Source organism: Melozone crissalis, unplaced genomic scaffold, assembly GCF_028551555.1.
Source record: "Melozone crissalis strain CALT ecotype California unplaced genomic scaffold, PUWL_Pcris_2 ptg000006l_1, whole genome shotgun sequence".
In the NCBI taxonomy this organism is placed as follows: domain Eukaryota; kingdom Metazoa; phylum Chordata; class Aves; order Passeriformes; family Passerellidae; genus Melozone; species Melozone crissalis.
In genome coordinates this window covers 28,548,248-28,563,824 of record NW_026535784.1, presented here as the reverse complement: position 1 = coordinate 28,563,824, position 15,577 = coordinate 28,548,248, and the positions used below count along the sequence as shown (strand labels likewise).

The 15,577-nt window shown below is 34.4% G+C and overlaps 1 protein-coding gene across 16 annotated transcripts in view; it reads left to right on the top strand.

The window, feature by feature from the left end:
- The window catches only part of TENM3 (teneurin transmembrane protein 3), a 1,290,863-nt gene that overhangs the window by 45,520 nt on the left and 1,229,766 nt on the right, over positions 1-15,577 (top strand). For all 16 annotated transcript variants that reach the window (XM_054295903.1, XM_054295906.1, XM_054295901.1 and 13 more), the window contains exon 2: positions 4,299-4,412. The gene's annotated coding sequence lies outside the window, so the exon portion shown is untranslated. The remainder of the gene's footprint in view (positions 1-4,298; positions 4,413-15,577) is intronic.

The following is a 15,577-nucleotide window of genomic DNA, read 5'->3' as shown; positions in this document are numbered from 1 at the left end:
AATATTTAATAGTGCATAGTTTATAGGGCGCTGAGGTTGCTCAGGCATGATCTGCTCGGGCAAGAAGAAACGGCTTCTACAAATACCTGGTCCACAACTTTTCTGTGAACACAGTTAAGGCTGACCAGCCTGTAGTTCCTTGGATCTTGCCTTTTGCTTGTCGTAAAGAGGAGCATGACAGCAGCTGCCTTCAAGTCATCAGAAACATTTCAAAAAGGACAGGCAGTCTCACAGAGACACCTGCCAGCTCCATGAATACCTCTGGGGATGCTGTGCACCAGGGCTGTGAACATACTTAAGTCTAAGCGGGTTAAGTAAGTGATCACTCCTCTTTCATCCCCTGCAGGTGCTGCTTCATGTCTGGAGAATCTCTTCAGAAGCTTAGGGATCTTGGAGGCTTGAGGAGAAGCCTTACCAATGGAAAAAAGGCCTGGAATACCGCTGCTCTTTGTATATGGCTTGTCTCCAGACTTGCTGTCCCATGAGGCAATGGCAGCCACCTCCGGTGCTGCCTCCCTGCCCCTGGTGTGCAGCTGCTCCCTGTGGCCTCACCCTGCTGTGCCCACCGAGGGTCACACCTTGCCCTGCCCTCCTCTACCTCCCTTTCCCACTGCAAGGCTTTCAGAATATTGTAAGGTTTTCTAGGCATGTTGTGTTTTGTCATGGAAAAGGAAATAACAGAGTTTAAACAACTGCAGTCTTGGAAAAGGAGTGCGTGAGGGTATGTTTGGGGTTGGTATTTATTTTTATTTTATTTTTTTTAGGTTTTATTTATTTGTTTTATTTATTTGTTTGATTTGTTTATCTATGAACTTTGTGAGTGATGTTGAGTAGAAGCCAAGGAATGTGCTGCTGGAAGATAAGAAAAATAAGGCAAAAAGGGAGACTGGAATGAACAGATAATGTTTTGACACATTTGATAGATATTCCTTATCTGGGATGCTATGATCATGGAAGTAGTAGAATTACAGGCCTGAACTGCTTTTCTTAGGGGCATTTTATATGTTAAGGGTGGGATATTACAGAGCTGAGAAGCCAGAGAAAGTCTTATGAAAAAAATTAATCTAGTGCTCAAAATGAGATACAGATGTTAACATAGTCTTCCTGCCAGGGATAGCTGATATTTCTCATTGCTTCCATATGCCAAAGGGACAACTATCCCAAGGCTTTGTGCAAGCAGCACATTTGTTTTAGACTTACTGTCCTGTTTTAAACTTTTGTTATACAGTGGACTGTATTTTTTGTTGATAGTCCTCCAGAAGTATATGATGCCCACTATGGCTTGTGGAAAGTTGTCATCCCTAATTTCCATCCTAATATTAAAGAAAGGGGATTAACCTTATATATCAGAAAGGATGAAGTGTTGAGAAGAAGATGGGTGCAACTCAGCTGGAGTAGGAGAGAAGCTGAAAAATAGGGGCAACAAAGGCATATAAAATCATTTGCTGTAGTGAACGTGTAGTTCATTAATTTATTGAAGAGGAAGAGCACCTTCCACCAGTTTATGTGGCATCATAAAGGAACACCTGATAACTTGCTATTAAGTTCAGCTTGTTAGGAAAATCAGCTGAGGAATAGACTATGCTGTGGAGGTCGTTATGCGCACATGTACCCATGTGGTTAACTGAGAGCTCCCTGCATTACCTTTCCTGTGAGCTGGCACAGGCGAACCTGGGCAGATGAGACACTTGGTTTGAGTGGTCTGAGATTTATCTGGTTTTGTCTTCTGTGTTCTTTCCTGTAATTAAAATACTTTCTGTACTTCTCCGTTTAAAGGGCTTCACCCAGCAATCTAATATAGATGTCCCAAAACACAAATATCCATTTTGAAAATGTATTGTATTTAAAAACATAACAGATTGCATTTTCATTTTTAAACGTACTCATAAATTTGGAAAATCCCTTCTGTGTGTGAAAATTAGTGCAAGCTAAACAACTAAAATGCTTTTAAAAGAAATCTTCAATTAAATATCAAAGGAGCTGGTGGGACAAATCTACATACAATTATGTAAAACTTTAAAAATTAGATATAAACTATCTCAGATTCTGTTAGCCTCTGTATGAGGTAAGAAGTGTCTTTTCCAACCTAGTTGATTCTGTATAGAAAGCAGTGGAAGATTCAGGGGTCAGCATTGAAATCTCAGATGGGTGATGTTAGAATCCAATGATTTTAGTAAATATAAAAAATTAATTACAAAAAAAGGACAGACTTCTCTCTAAATACAAATTATCTCACTGTGAGTTAAGCTCAACTAGAAACAAATAACTGGTTTATTTGGGTCTTAGGTGCAAAGATTATTTGATTTATAAAGCCATAAGATATGCATAAAGGAATTAACAAGTCTTTCCATGATGTGTAGTAGCATTGCATTTGAGAACTTAAAGATGGTGAAATTTCAAAAGCTCAGAAAAGGACTGAAAGTAAGACCTGAAGAAATATCCAAAGAATTGTGCATAATTGTCTTTCCTGAATTTCCCTGTGGGACCTGAAATTATCAAACTGTTCTTTCTACACATCTGCAAGAGATACTGAGATTGAAAAGCATAGATTTCTCAGGAATACGTCAGTCCTATTTTGTCTCTTTGAAAACTGCAGCAAGCCTTAAGGGTTATGAGATATTACTTTAATTTAGTAAACTGCAGTTTGGATAATTATACATGGCATTCTTTTAAGCAAGTTAGGGAACTGTGATCTAGATAAGATTAGACTAAAAGTATTATTCAAGTTTTTTTGAGTTAAAAAAGATGTAATATTTAGTTGCAGTCACTCTTTTCCACAGTGACTGGGGTTGTGGGGGAGGAGTGTAACTCTAAAATTCTGTACTGTGCATAATATTATTCTATGGTATTGTTGGTAGTTTTGGAAATAGAGTAGATGCTATTATTGCTGCTGTCTCAGGCTTAAAATAATCCAAATAAATTGTAGAAATACTAGAAAATAATAGACATTCAGTTTGGTGAGAACCAGCAGAAGCACTAAGTAGGAATAATTAACAGCGCAAATGGAAGATGGGGAATTCCCTCTAGTGCTGCAGGGAAGAATATGGGGACAGCATATTTACCATGCCATACTGTTACATGTGTGGCCAGTTCCAGATTTTTTGCTTTCTTACACAAGTGTTTTCCTTCCGTTTAGCAGTAGCAGAACTCAAGATGTGCTAAAATGCCTAGCAGACATCTTTTGACAAATATGAAAACACTTCATTCCTCTCTCACCCTTTATGAATTGGAGCCATGACAAACGTTTCTGTTTACTGGATTGATGGTCTGTGGCAAAGGCACAAGGGATAGAAACTGCTGAAACAAGATCCACTTGGTCTCTAAAGATCTTTAGGAGGATTATGTATAAGGATCCAGTCGAATAACCTGGAGACTCAAATTGTCTAAACAAAATGTATCTGGTAATTGATAATTCATTAAATTAACTATTCAAGGCATCAAAAAAAGACTGAATCAAGTTTATTCAGCGTAAAAAATGGGAATAATGGGGGTTGCAATATATAAAATTTTTGAAAAAGGAGATCAGCATAAACTGATTTAGATATGACAAGAAGAGAGAGGGATTAATTTGCAGCAAAGGCTAGATGTAAAAGATAAGTAAGAATGGTTATCTCCTGGGGTAGAATTTTTTTGTTTGGAGGGTGATTCAGCTTTGACTTCAGCTACTCAAAGGGAGCAGTACCAGCCCTTGTCAGTATTGGTCTGGATGTGAAGATACCTCTGAATCCCACTCCCTTTAAGAAATACCAAAACAGGCCATCTTTAATGCCTTATTCCTGGCTCTTCTGCTTTCTGTAAAATTCTGCCAACTATGTAAATAAGAATCAGAAGGAAGAGAAGCTGCTTCTTCTGCTTCTACTGAAAGTCAAAAACTATTAATTAATTCTGCTGTTAAATAACTGTGTCTGTTTACTTCGTATATTCTCTATATTCCATTTGTTCTACATGCTGAATGGAACCACGGTTGTGCTGTTCTGGGCGGCTGGACCAGTTCCCTCTGTGGTCATTATGCTTCTCCTCTCAGGCTACCAGATGGCTGTTTAGGTGTAATGATGACATCTATTTGATTCTACTTGGCAGTCTTGAGATTGTAGAACTCTGGAATCACTTGGGTACTGCACAATTAAATGGAGATAAAATTTTAACTTTTGTCTTCTATAATGCCGTATTGATGAATAATCGTATGGAATTTGCCATAAATTATTATTGGACATATTCTCATTTTTTCATTTCTGATAATTTGGTTTATGTTATTTTCTGTATTTAGTTGTACTGACTCTGTACTGGTTATTTCCTAGGTGTAGCTACAGAAAGATATAAAATTGGTCACAGGAACAGAAAACAATCTGGATTTTCTTCTGATGTGCAGACTACAGTGACTGAAGTATTGAATCCTTTCACACCACCTTCCTGTAAGTACGCTCAGTTAATGGAAACAGAATTTTGTTGGGTTTCTGTGTAATTCAGTACTCTACAGGGAAAATGGCTAATGTAGTATTCTGCCGGAGAAACAGTTGCAAATATTTATATGCACACATAGGAAAGAACAATGTGAAGGCTTAAAGATTGTTCTGATGTTCCTCCACTGCCTTTTCGGAAAGCCAGGTTGAGGAAGGAAAATCATGAGTCACAGGCATTATTACATAGCTTTTGGAAATAGTAACTCTGTATACTGTAGGAGATGAAATAATGAATTTGTATAGAAGACAAGCAAGGAAATAGAATTGTAACATGAAGGGATTATAGGGATATCTGTATTTGTTCTTATCAGCTTCTTTCTGTGTCACTAAGATAACAAGTAGTCATAGTCTCTTCCAGCTAGAGATGCACAATATGAACACTAACAGACAGCATAAACATTGTCCATGGCTGCCCTTGGCTCTGTGCCTCTTAGTTATTGTCAAGGGACACGGAAATATAGTTCTGAGATGGTCAGAGTGACAGTCTAAAGATATTTGGGACTAGTAAATATTGAATATTTCTTAAATTGGATTTTATCACTACTACAAGCTGAGATATAAATCTCTTTATTGTTATGGGAAGGAATGGATATTTTGAGATATTTTGAATTACAGAAGCATTTGGGTTTATAAATTAAGGCCTTCTATTGACAGCAGGTATTTGGATTGACATACTAGTTTTCTGGATTCAGAGTTAGAACTTCCACATGCAAAGCAATAACATTTTGGAATTACTGTGATTTATTAATTTTAAAAAATTCTAAAAAATGTTGTGTTGGCCTATATGATAGACTGACATTTTATATTGTTGAAATGTGTGGATATGTGAATTTTCCTAGATGATAAAAACACATGGTGCTAATTAGGGAATGACATACCTGTATTCCTATAATATACCAAACTTCTTTAGAAGTTTGACTCTGAAAGTCAGATGTTAATATTAACTAGAATATTCAGTGCAAAGGAACTAAAATAGGGATTCAAAATGATGAAATAAAAATTTTTACTGTACTGAGCATTTAACTTGTCATTGTCAAACATGTCAGTGTCATTTTTGCACTTTATTTTCTGTCATATCATAACATATTTGCATCTACTGAAACAGCTCTTGAATATTCACTAGTATTGTATTTTTTGGTTTGATTTTTCACTTAAAGTTGACTTTTTTGCAGGGATCTAGGGAATGTTGCTTGCCATCTGTTGCTTAAATCTCTGTACATCTCTTCTGCATTGAATGGATAGCCTTTGTTGCCTGGTTTCATGATTTGGAAATAGGAAATGATGCTGTGAGATAAGGCAGTGCAAGGTTATATTAGTGCTCATTTGTTTATCTGCACTCATTACGTTTGAACGCTCTGAAAGGAGCAGCATTTATAAGGGAAGGGTCTCGCTGTGGTGTTTCTGAAACTTCTGTGGAAAAGAAAGGCTGAGCAGAGGAGAGAGGGAGTTGCAAACTGTCTGGTTATAGGGTAAGCTTAAACTGTAGTAGATGAGAGAGTAAAAAATTGCAGCTCTTTTATGGGAGAAACTTCTGTCAGAGCTCAACACTTTCTCACATGCTAAAAACATTCAGCTGTAAGTTGTAGATATGTCAGAAACAAAGTATCATAAGGTTTCTCATACTTTGTGGAAATTTGTGCTTCTAAGGGACACCATGAGCAGTTTGTAAACCTTTTCAGCTTGGATATTCAAAATCGGAGGAATTCCGACATATCCATAAACATGGGGAAATGCAGTTGAAAGAACTGAAATGCCTGGGTCTAGTCAAATGAATGAAGTGTTTCCCTCGTGTTCTCAGATTTCTGTTTGGTGTTTTAGGTATGTTTGTATTATTTCGGTGTGCTTTTAATGACAGAGTTGTTTCTCAGTGCTAAGCATTTGTGTATAAAATAATTGAAGTTCATACAATAAACCATAGTTCAATTTACTTGAACATGTAAATTGGCTCATTTATGAGTCACTCTTGCATGACTAGTACAACAGCATTCCACATGATAATTTAGGAAGTGTACCATAATTGGCATATAATAATATTGAAATAGTTTGCCCAATACATTGTATTTCTTGGACAAAAACTGATCAATTTTAATTTTTCGAATTCTATACTGCTTTCTCATGGAAGTGAAAGTATATTTATTAAAACAGCAGTGACTGTGAAGCCTAGTGTGGTAAAATTTGATAATTTCTTTTGTCAAAGAAGCAAATCATGAGATTAACTTGAGAGTAATTGTTAAATTTAAAGTGCAAGGTAGTGGGAACACAAAAAAGCTTTATGATGAGTTTTTGTCAATCTGTATAATTTTTCAGTTAAGCAGTCATAAATCAAGGAATATTGTATTTTTTGAGGCTCATTAAAGAGACATTATACATTAGAATAGTGAGGCAGTCAGCATAATGAAATGATGAATGCCTATAACTATCTGTATGTAAATGATGTGAGACAGATTTGCTGGTGCTACAGAGGAGAATTGCAATCTATTAGACAGATCCCTGTAGGTGCTACTTCTGGATACAACTGACAGATGTTAAATGTAAACCTCTTCAACAGCAAGCACTTATTAGCACTCAGTGGGGGAAAAATGGCAATATAGAATAAGACAAATAGCAGATAATGCCATTTAAATAACTTTGTTCTTATGAGGCTTTATTGCTCCTATGTTATAGTCTGGAAGTCTGGGGTTTTGTTTGGTTTTTATTGAGAAAGCCTAGGTAGGTAAGAGAACATTTTGGAATTTAGAAATTTGTAATTTGAAATACTTAAGAAAATTCACTCAGTATTATAACTTGATGGAACATGTATGTATGTGCCCTTTCATCAGCATGATTATTTTGAAATGTTATTTGGTAAATATTTGTTGAATCAATATGTGCTAAATGTCAATACTGTGTGTGTTTTCTGACTCATCAGATGAGTTTTAATTGTTGTTTCCTTTTTCTCCTCTCATGATAAAATAGAAAACTCTAGTCTTTCAGATTTGTCATTTTAAAGGAAAAAGACCAGAAGCAGTTAATGAAACATGGTTAGCAACAGAAAATACTTTTAGGACATCTTATGATTTCATTTCCAGGCTATTTGTCTCAGTCCTAGCCTGAAATGCTACTCCTGGAAGTATAAAATATTAATCTGTGTGAGATTCACAATAATACAACTCTTCACCAGAGATCAGCATTAAAGTAGTTCAGGAAACTATCAAAACCACTTGATTTATTTCTAATCCTACTTTGTAATAGATTAGGTTAGGGATTTATATTTCTTTAAAGTATGAATCTAGCCACATGAATTGATTTTTCAAATTGTCAAAGCTTACTCCAAAGCCTTTTTATTTTTTGAGATAGCCTGTCCTTAATGAATTTTTTTTCTAGCTGCCAGCCAAGCTGCTGCTTGAAAGGGTAGAGATTAAGCCAACACTAAGTCTGATGCAATGTCTACATGTTTAGATGGCCTTATGTCTTTTAGTATTATGAAATCTCTGACACTGTGCTTTTTCCTTGTTATCTTTTGTCAGCTGTTTAACGCTACCTTGTGTTGCTTGCACTAAATCTTTTTGGAATTTAGTGTTTCACTGCACCACTGCAGATTTGTAATCCCCTTTCATGGTGTTAAATTATCGGCCACATATGCACTGTGTCTAACTCAGTGGACGTATTTATTGTTCCCAGGCTACTGTGCTTGCTAATTTGTTTCTTTATTGCTTTGTGTTGAATTAGGGAATAATCTCCCTCTCTTTTCTGAGTTCTTAAAGGAATAGCTAAAGTTTATTCCCTTGTACTTCTTGTTCTGTCACAAATTAAATCTAGATTATTTTCTTCATGTAGATAAGTATTGGTGTATGTTCACATCAAACAACTCAGTTTCAAGAATGTCAAATGTGAATATCATCTCAGTGGGGAAAGGAGAGTAAATATGTTTTATGAGAGAATTTAAGCAATGATCCATGACTGCAACAGACTTCTCATCTAGCCAGAATTTGGAAGTAAGGAGGAGTTCATAAGTCTAGGAAATGTATTATGATCCTAGTAACCTATGTTCATTAATTGATGAGGGGCTTAAAACTATCACTGAATTTTATCTCCTTCTCTATCTCTCTGAAATATTTTGAAAACAGTGAAAACGTCTAACATGTACCTTCGCATGGTAGATAGCAAAACTGGACTGTGTGCTAGATCTTAAAAAAAATGCCAACAAAAAGATGACAATATGTGTTCTGTAGAAATCTCTTAAAATTATATCTGTTTGAACATTTTATACCCGAAAATAGAAGAACCGAACCAGCCTTTTTTAGTTCAACCCTTTAGAGCTTCCATGTTGTCAAGCAAAGTAACTGAGATCAGAGATTACTGCATCTGAAATTAAATTCTGTCTCCTTCTCTGAGTTAGTTGTATATGATCCAGTATGTTTCTATATGATGGGTGTAAATCACTAGCAATAAGTCTTTCATAATGTTTCTGATAACTGCACTTATTTGATGAGTCAAGGCTTACAAGTTATTCACTAGTTTTAAGAATACACTTAACATACATGTATGATTGTAGACTTTATATAAATGTAGTCCCTAAATATATGCAAAATATGCATGATGCGTGTAGTCTTGTAAATATAGACTAAATATGCAATGTGTAAATTAATTTTTAATGCATTTTTACTTTTAGGAAAACAACTGCAGGTTAATAATGTACTGCATAATGTAATTGTTTCCAGTAGTTTGAAAAAATTGCTTTGAAATGTCTCACCAGACTTTTTTAACAAATAGCAAAGCATACTGAAATGTAAGTTTTCCATGGTCTCATTACTTCTGTTTGAACTAAAATAAATAACAAATTTGTTACAATGATGTCTATGTAAACTGCTGAAGAATGATGCATTTTTCATTACATACTATGTCAAATCACCAAATAAAATCCATATCACTGAAAACTAGTTTGAAAATACATGTATATGTTATGTTGGGAGTTTTATTGCACTGTCATTGCATTTTAAAATCAATTTACTTCTCTTCTACTTCCCTGCTTCTACTTCAATTTGCTTCTAGTACTTCTGCTAGAGTACTTGAATAATTTTTGACTAAGCTTAACATTAGGTATCACTTTCATTATTTATTTATAATCAGTTAAATCTGAGTTGCAATCTACAAATAGAAGTATAATTTTAAATGTAATGCTTTAGTCAGTTGTATTTACCTGAATTTATGACTTTACTAATTGCAAAAGGATTGAAATCTCTTGAATTTTGTTTCTCTTTTACTCAAAGAAATCCCTTTGCAGGATGTAATAAAGAAGTGCTATGATGCTTGTCCAGCTATTTCAGCTGCTTCTTTTTTAGAACTGAATATTATGTTTAAATGATATTGAATGACAGTTGTATGAGCTGAGTTCTGCTATGTAAGCATGCCAGGGGAGTACAAAATTAAAATATAAACCTGTTATTATATAATATTTCATTAGTACCTATTTCAAGTAATCAAACAATTACATTTGTGGTGAATTCTAGTGGCAGTATTTAAAACAAGTAATATTTTGAGTTAACTGAACATCTGTGAACGAAATGCTTGTGGATTTGTGATACAGAAGTCAAAAGAATCTTAATGAGCCCATTCCTTGAGGCTTGGTCTCTCCAGCTTTTACAAAAAAAATTTAGAATTTCACTTGTGAGAGAGATTTCTGACTGGACCAAAAAGTCATTCTTCACAACTGGTGTCAAAATAAAGAATGTTATCATTCATCTGGGATAAGGAAAGCATATGTTTAGGCAACCTCTTACATCAGGTAACTTTTTTTTATTTGTTTCTATTATATATTGCTAAATTCCACAAATACAGGAAGCAGAAATCTGTATTTGGATATGGATAAGCTCACACATAATGTCTTTGTTGGGGGTTTAAAATCTAGTTTTTTGGGTTAAAGTGAAAAACCCACAAATACATATTCAACAAAAGATCCCAGTCATGCCAATCTATCCAGGTGACGGGAGGCCTAAAATTTACAGATCAGAACCACAGAATATTCTGAGTTGGGAGGAACCCTCAAGGATCATCTAGTCCAATTTTAAGTGAATGGCCCATACAGGAATCAAACCCACAACCTTGGCATTATCAGCACCATGCTCTAGTTTTCCTTGAATAGAAAACTGAAAACTATTCCAATTCTTCAGTCCTTCCAAGGTAAAAGCATGATCTCATGGTAACAATGGAAGGAGACTCAATGATTGGTTGCTTCACTGATGCTTTTAAAATTTGACCACCCAGCAGCAGGAGCCACTGTATGTTACCATTGCCTCACATTTGTCATTCTGTACTTTGTCTTTTTAACAGTGAGGACACAGTTTTAGAACTTCATTGCCAAGAGATGACAGTTAAGGCAAGACTATGGAAAAATATGCATATAGAAATGAGTGACAGTTTTATCTTAAGACTTCTAAAGATTTCAAGAATAGAGTGTATATATAAACAGTCTCAAAGGAGTCTTTTGTTTTTCTCTTTCGAGATGTGGAAGAATTTTTAGCATAACAATTAAGTAGAGGGACATAAAGATTTATGAGTAGTAGTGAAAATGGTGTGGACTAAGCAACTGGATTGCACATTCTAGGTTTCCTCTTTAGCCATTGTAAAATGTTGACATTCGTAACTGAGACTGAAGGTGAAGAATTGTGGGGAAGTGAAGAACTAAAATTGTAACTAAATGGAAGAAAACAGTGGCAAAGAATAAACAATAGGGAGAGCGTGACTTTGGACACCAGCAAAGAGGATGAGATGAAAGAGTGCTCGAAACAGAGAAAGATAATGAGAACTTTCTTTCCCATCTTAATTTTAGACACTGCCATAACCTGAGGCAAACTGTTTGACATTGCAAAGCAGAAGCAATTATCTGTTTTACTGAAGCGATTTTCACCTGAAAGGAATGGAAATTAGGAAATGAAAAGATGAAAAAACTGGTGTAGGAGTGCTGTACTAGCAAGTGTGTATTTAATATCTAGTAAATCCAGATGGGATGCATCATTTGGTAGTAGCAAAGCAAACATAAACATATAGTTCTCTAAAAATGTCTTCAAATATAATTAAATATATAGATGTATGTATTTTGCATCCTTTTATATCTCTATACACATCCATTTTCATAGTTTTGTGTGCACACCTCATTAGTAACTGAGTTTTATTACCTACCTTCCTTTTCTAGTGAACTTTAATCAAGTTTTTCACTTCATGATTGCATTTTATCATTATATTTGAGTGATAAACCTGCACTAGGTTTCCTTCATTCTGTTTCCATTGCAATTGAAGTGCTTGCACAGTAGCCCACAATACTTGGCATTTTCCCTCAGCTGCACCACACCAAGCTATGTTTAATAAATACATAGTGTTTTAGTTTTTTGAAATTAATTTGAGAGGTAGACAAGATGGAAAGGAAAGATAGGTTAAAAAAATATGACATTTTAATTTATGAAAGGAATAATTTTTTTTTTCTATTTGTTGCAATGTGAGAGTGATTGCATAACGTCTCTAAGGAAAAGCAGTTTTAGATTCACAAGAGTCTGGAGTAGTGTTTCACCTGATCTTGCTGATGTGCATTTCATTTTTAGTAGATATATTTCTATAGTATTTGACTGAAGAAAGCAGGCTTCTCTTGTACTCTAAGAGGATTTGGTTCTATATTTAACCAACAGCACCTTTTCCTGATTTTCCTATTAATCTTTGTCTCCACCCAGGTTTTCTTGCTTTTACCCTCTGATTCCCTCCTCGACCCTGCTGCTGGGGCTGAGTGAGGGCTGTGTGGTGCTTGATTGCTGGCTGGGGTTAAACCATGACAGGAGGGAAAGCCAGATAAAAGGACTAACATTTTCATAACTTATCTTAAGAGGGAACTTATTTTTTGGCTGAGTTGGAAACATATTGTGTAAAAGATACAAGACCATAGTAAGCAATAACTTGAAGTTTATAGAGTAAACAAACATATAAAAGCTGTTAAGACAATGGAATTTTACAGATGTTAAACTGGATAAGGTGTTTTCTTTAGTGGGCTCTATATTGAACAGTAACAGAAATACATTTCATACTGAAAAATTTCATGCAGATAAATTTCATACTGTGCATAGGCATGTTTGTGTGTCTGTGTAGATTTAAAATTAACTTCTCTGTGTTGAGATTTGTTTTGTGACTAGGAAATAACAAAATCATGCAAGAAAATAGTGAAATGAGGAGTTGCATTACTCTTATCATAACAACACCAAGAATAATTTCACCACATAAGCATCTGCATTTGTGTTGATTTCTAGAAGATAAAATAAAAACAATTTAGAAGTTAATTATGCAAAATCTCACATTGAGTAAAAACATCTTGGTTGCTTTTTCTGCATAAATGCCTGTCATCTTCATTAAACTTAGCTTCCGTTCCACAAACATGTAGAGATGTAGAGACTATGAATATTTTTATTTTGTTTTGGATTATAGCTGTTTTTTATAAGCTACTTTGATGACTCTGACACTTTCCATCTTTTCAAGCAATTTTTCAGTTTATAACAGCAAGATGGAAGCTGTCATCTTATGTTAGTGCTAAGATTTTTAAATAAAGGACCTAAGCAACTAATAAAGGACCTAAGACATACATAGTCCTGGATATCTCTCTAGAAGGATAATTATCATACTCACATTGCTTTCTGGTGACCTAAGTAAGGATGAGCACATGCACACACATACATGTATACACACCCTGAGATATGATAGTGTGGATATGAAGACATGTGCATGTAGATATCATTTATGTTTTTAATTGAGAAGAGAAAGAACTCATAAATGCAAAATTAATGTTACATCTCCAGCTAATAATGAGACTACTGGTGGAACAATGTTTTTATTGTATTTGGTTGGTTTTTTTTAATTTTCCTACTTTTTTTTTTACCAAATCTAATTAAAATGTAATTCCAATTTCATTAGGACCTGTTAAGTTGAAAATCAAAGTGCTTTATAGGTACCTGATTGCGTAACATTTTCTTAGAATTCAGTAGGACTGTTCTCTTGAACAGCAATCCAATAACAGAGCTGTACAGCATATATCACACACCAGCTCATTAAGGGAGATAATAGTACAACTACTCACTCCATTTGCCTTAGCACACCCATAAAAATTTTATAAGTTCTACAATGATGTGTTTCAAGATTCCAGTCTATCTCACTTTCATTGTTTTCCCTTGAGTTGAACACTCGGAAAAAACTGATCTTTAAGTCCCTGCCAAAATTTACCACTTATAGGCAGTGGTTTCTTAGTTATTTTTTTCTGCTCCCTTTGTCTTGCACTTTGAATTTTTGGTATTTTCCATAGTTTTGAAGGATTTGGTCCAAAGCTATTCTTCTTTAGAAACAGAAAATATTAAATTGTTGAAATGCCTCCAAATGCTACATATTTTAAATTGTAACAGAAAATGTCAAACAAATGCAGAATCTTTGAACACTTACCAAATTTATTTAAATATAAAAAAATTCACTGCAGTTGCACTGCAGAATTCTTTGGCTACTGATGCCCTACCAGAATGTAGCTTTCTTTTCTGCTTGATGACTGTGTGGGCAGGAGAATGGACCAACTTAATTACTAAGATTCCCTCTAGGCCTATTTTCTATGGTTCATTTTTCATGTTCTTTTCAGGCAATAATATAACTGTTAAGTTTTAGATTTTTGCAACTAAGTGGTACTTTCTGATTGTAAAAATGGTTGAATTTAATATAGATGGATCAAGCATTTGCATTTTATTAGGGAATAAATGCTGTTGCAATGAAATTTACTTTATATTATATATATTATTACACAGGATATATGAATCGAATCAAATCAAAAATAACAGGAATTTCAAGGTCCTGTTAGACCTCTTAGAAACAGGAGTTGTTGTCTTACAGGTTTGGAAATGTTATAAACTGAGGAGTAATGGTATTAAAATGTTTATATGGGGGGAAGCATGTACTAAGATCCTACCGGCAGTGATTAATTCAATGGTTTAACATTGTGTTCACACACTACTTACTCAAGTATTTTCAAAAATTTCTTTTGCTTTGAGATTTCATTGGGGGCTTTTTTTAATAATAACAAGTGATAACTGTTCATTTGTTGGCATTAATTATTAATCTGGTAATATAGATGCAACTTTTCAAAGTAGGAGATTGGAAGAACTATATGTAATCTTAACTTACATGTAATGAGTTTCTACTCCTTTAGTATAATTAAAAGATTTCACGTTTTTCTTCCTCATATTTAGTCAAAATAACTCAAACACAGCCTTGCCCACACTCAGAACTGTACTGAATGTTAACAGAACAAATCTGAAAACCCAGTTTTCTTATGTGAAAATTCTAAAGTGTAGTCAAATAATACATAGATTTTTATAATGTATTTTTCCTGACATCAAGGATTCAGATTCATCAAAAATCCCACAGTGTGTGTGGAATCAGAGTTTTACAAATTAATCACCAGGCAGGACATTTTGGTATACAAGACCAAGAGTGTGAGAACAGTAGTTGTTGGCCTATTGGTTTTTGTCTGATTGCAGATCATAAAACTAAAATCAAATTGTATTTTCCTGATTTAACTTTTTTTTAATGAACTGAAATTTCTGGTTTGTTTTCTTTTTTTCTCTTCAAATACTTCCTTTCTATTTTCTTCCTGAACTTAAGTTTTCTTTGAACAAAGAGTTTAAATTAAAAATAAAAAAATCCCTGGATATCCTCCTTTAAATGCTGCAAATAATTGATTGCTAAAAATAAGATTTCAGATACTTTGAGATACTAAATTATTCAGATTATAGGTATTAGCAAAATAAAATAAAATTTTTCATTATTATTTTGTAAAGCTAACCTTGAAGACATGAAGGACTGCAGTATATTATATTTTTTAAACTGGCAGGGTTAAACCAGGGAGTCTATTCTTTGAAGAGAATTGGAAGGACCTCAAGAATTAAGCAGGGAAAAAGAAAAAAAAAAAAATGCTTGGTATAGACCCAAAAGTATCCTTTTCAGAAACTTTCCTTGCAAGTACCTATATTGAAAAATTTGAATTTTCATATTTTTGCAAGCAACATGCATTAAAATATTTGTTTGGGACGCAAGTCATTGTGGTCATGATGCACATTAGTTTGGTAGAG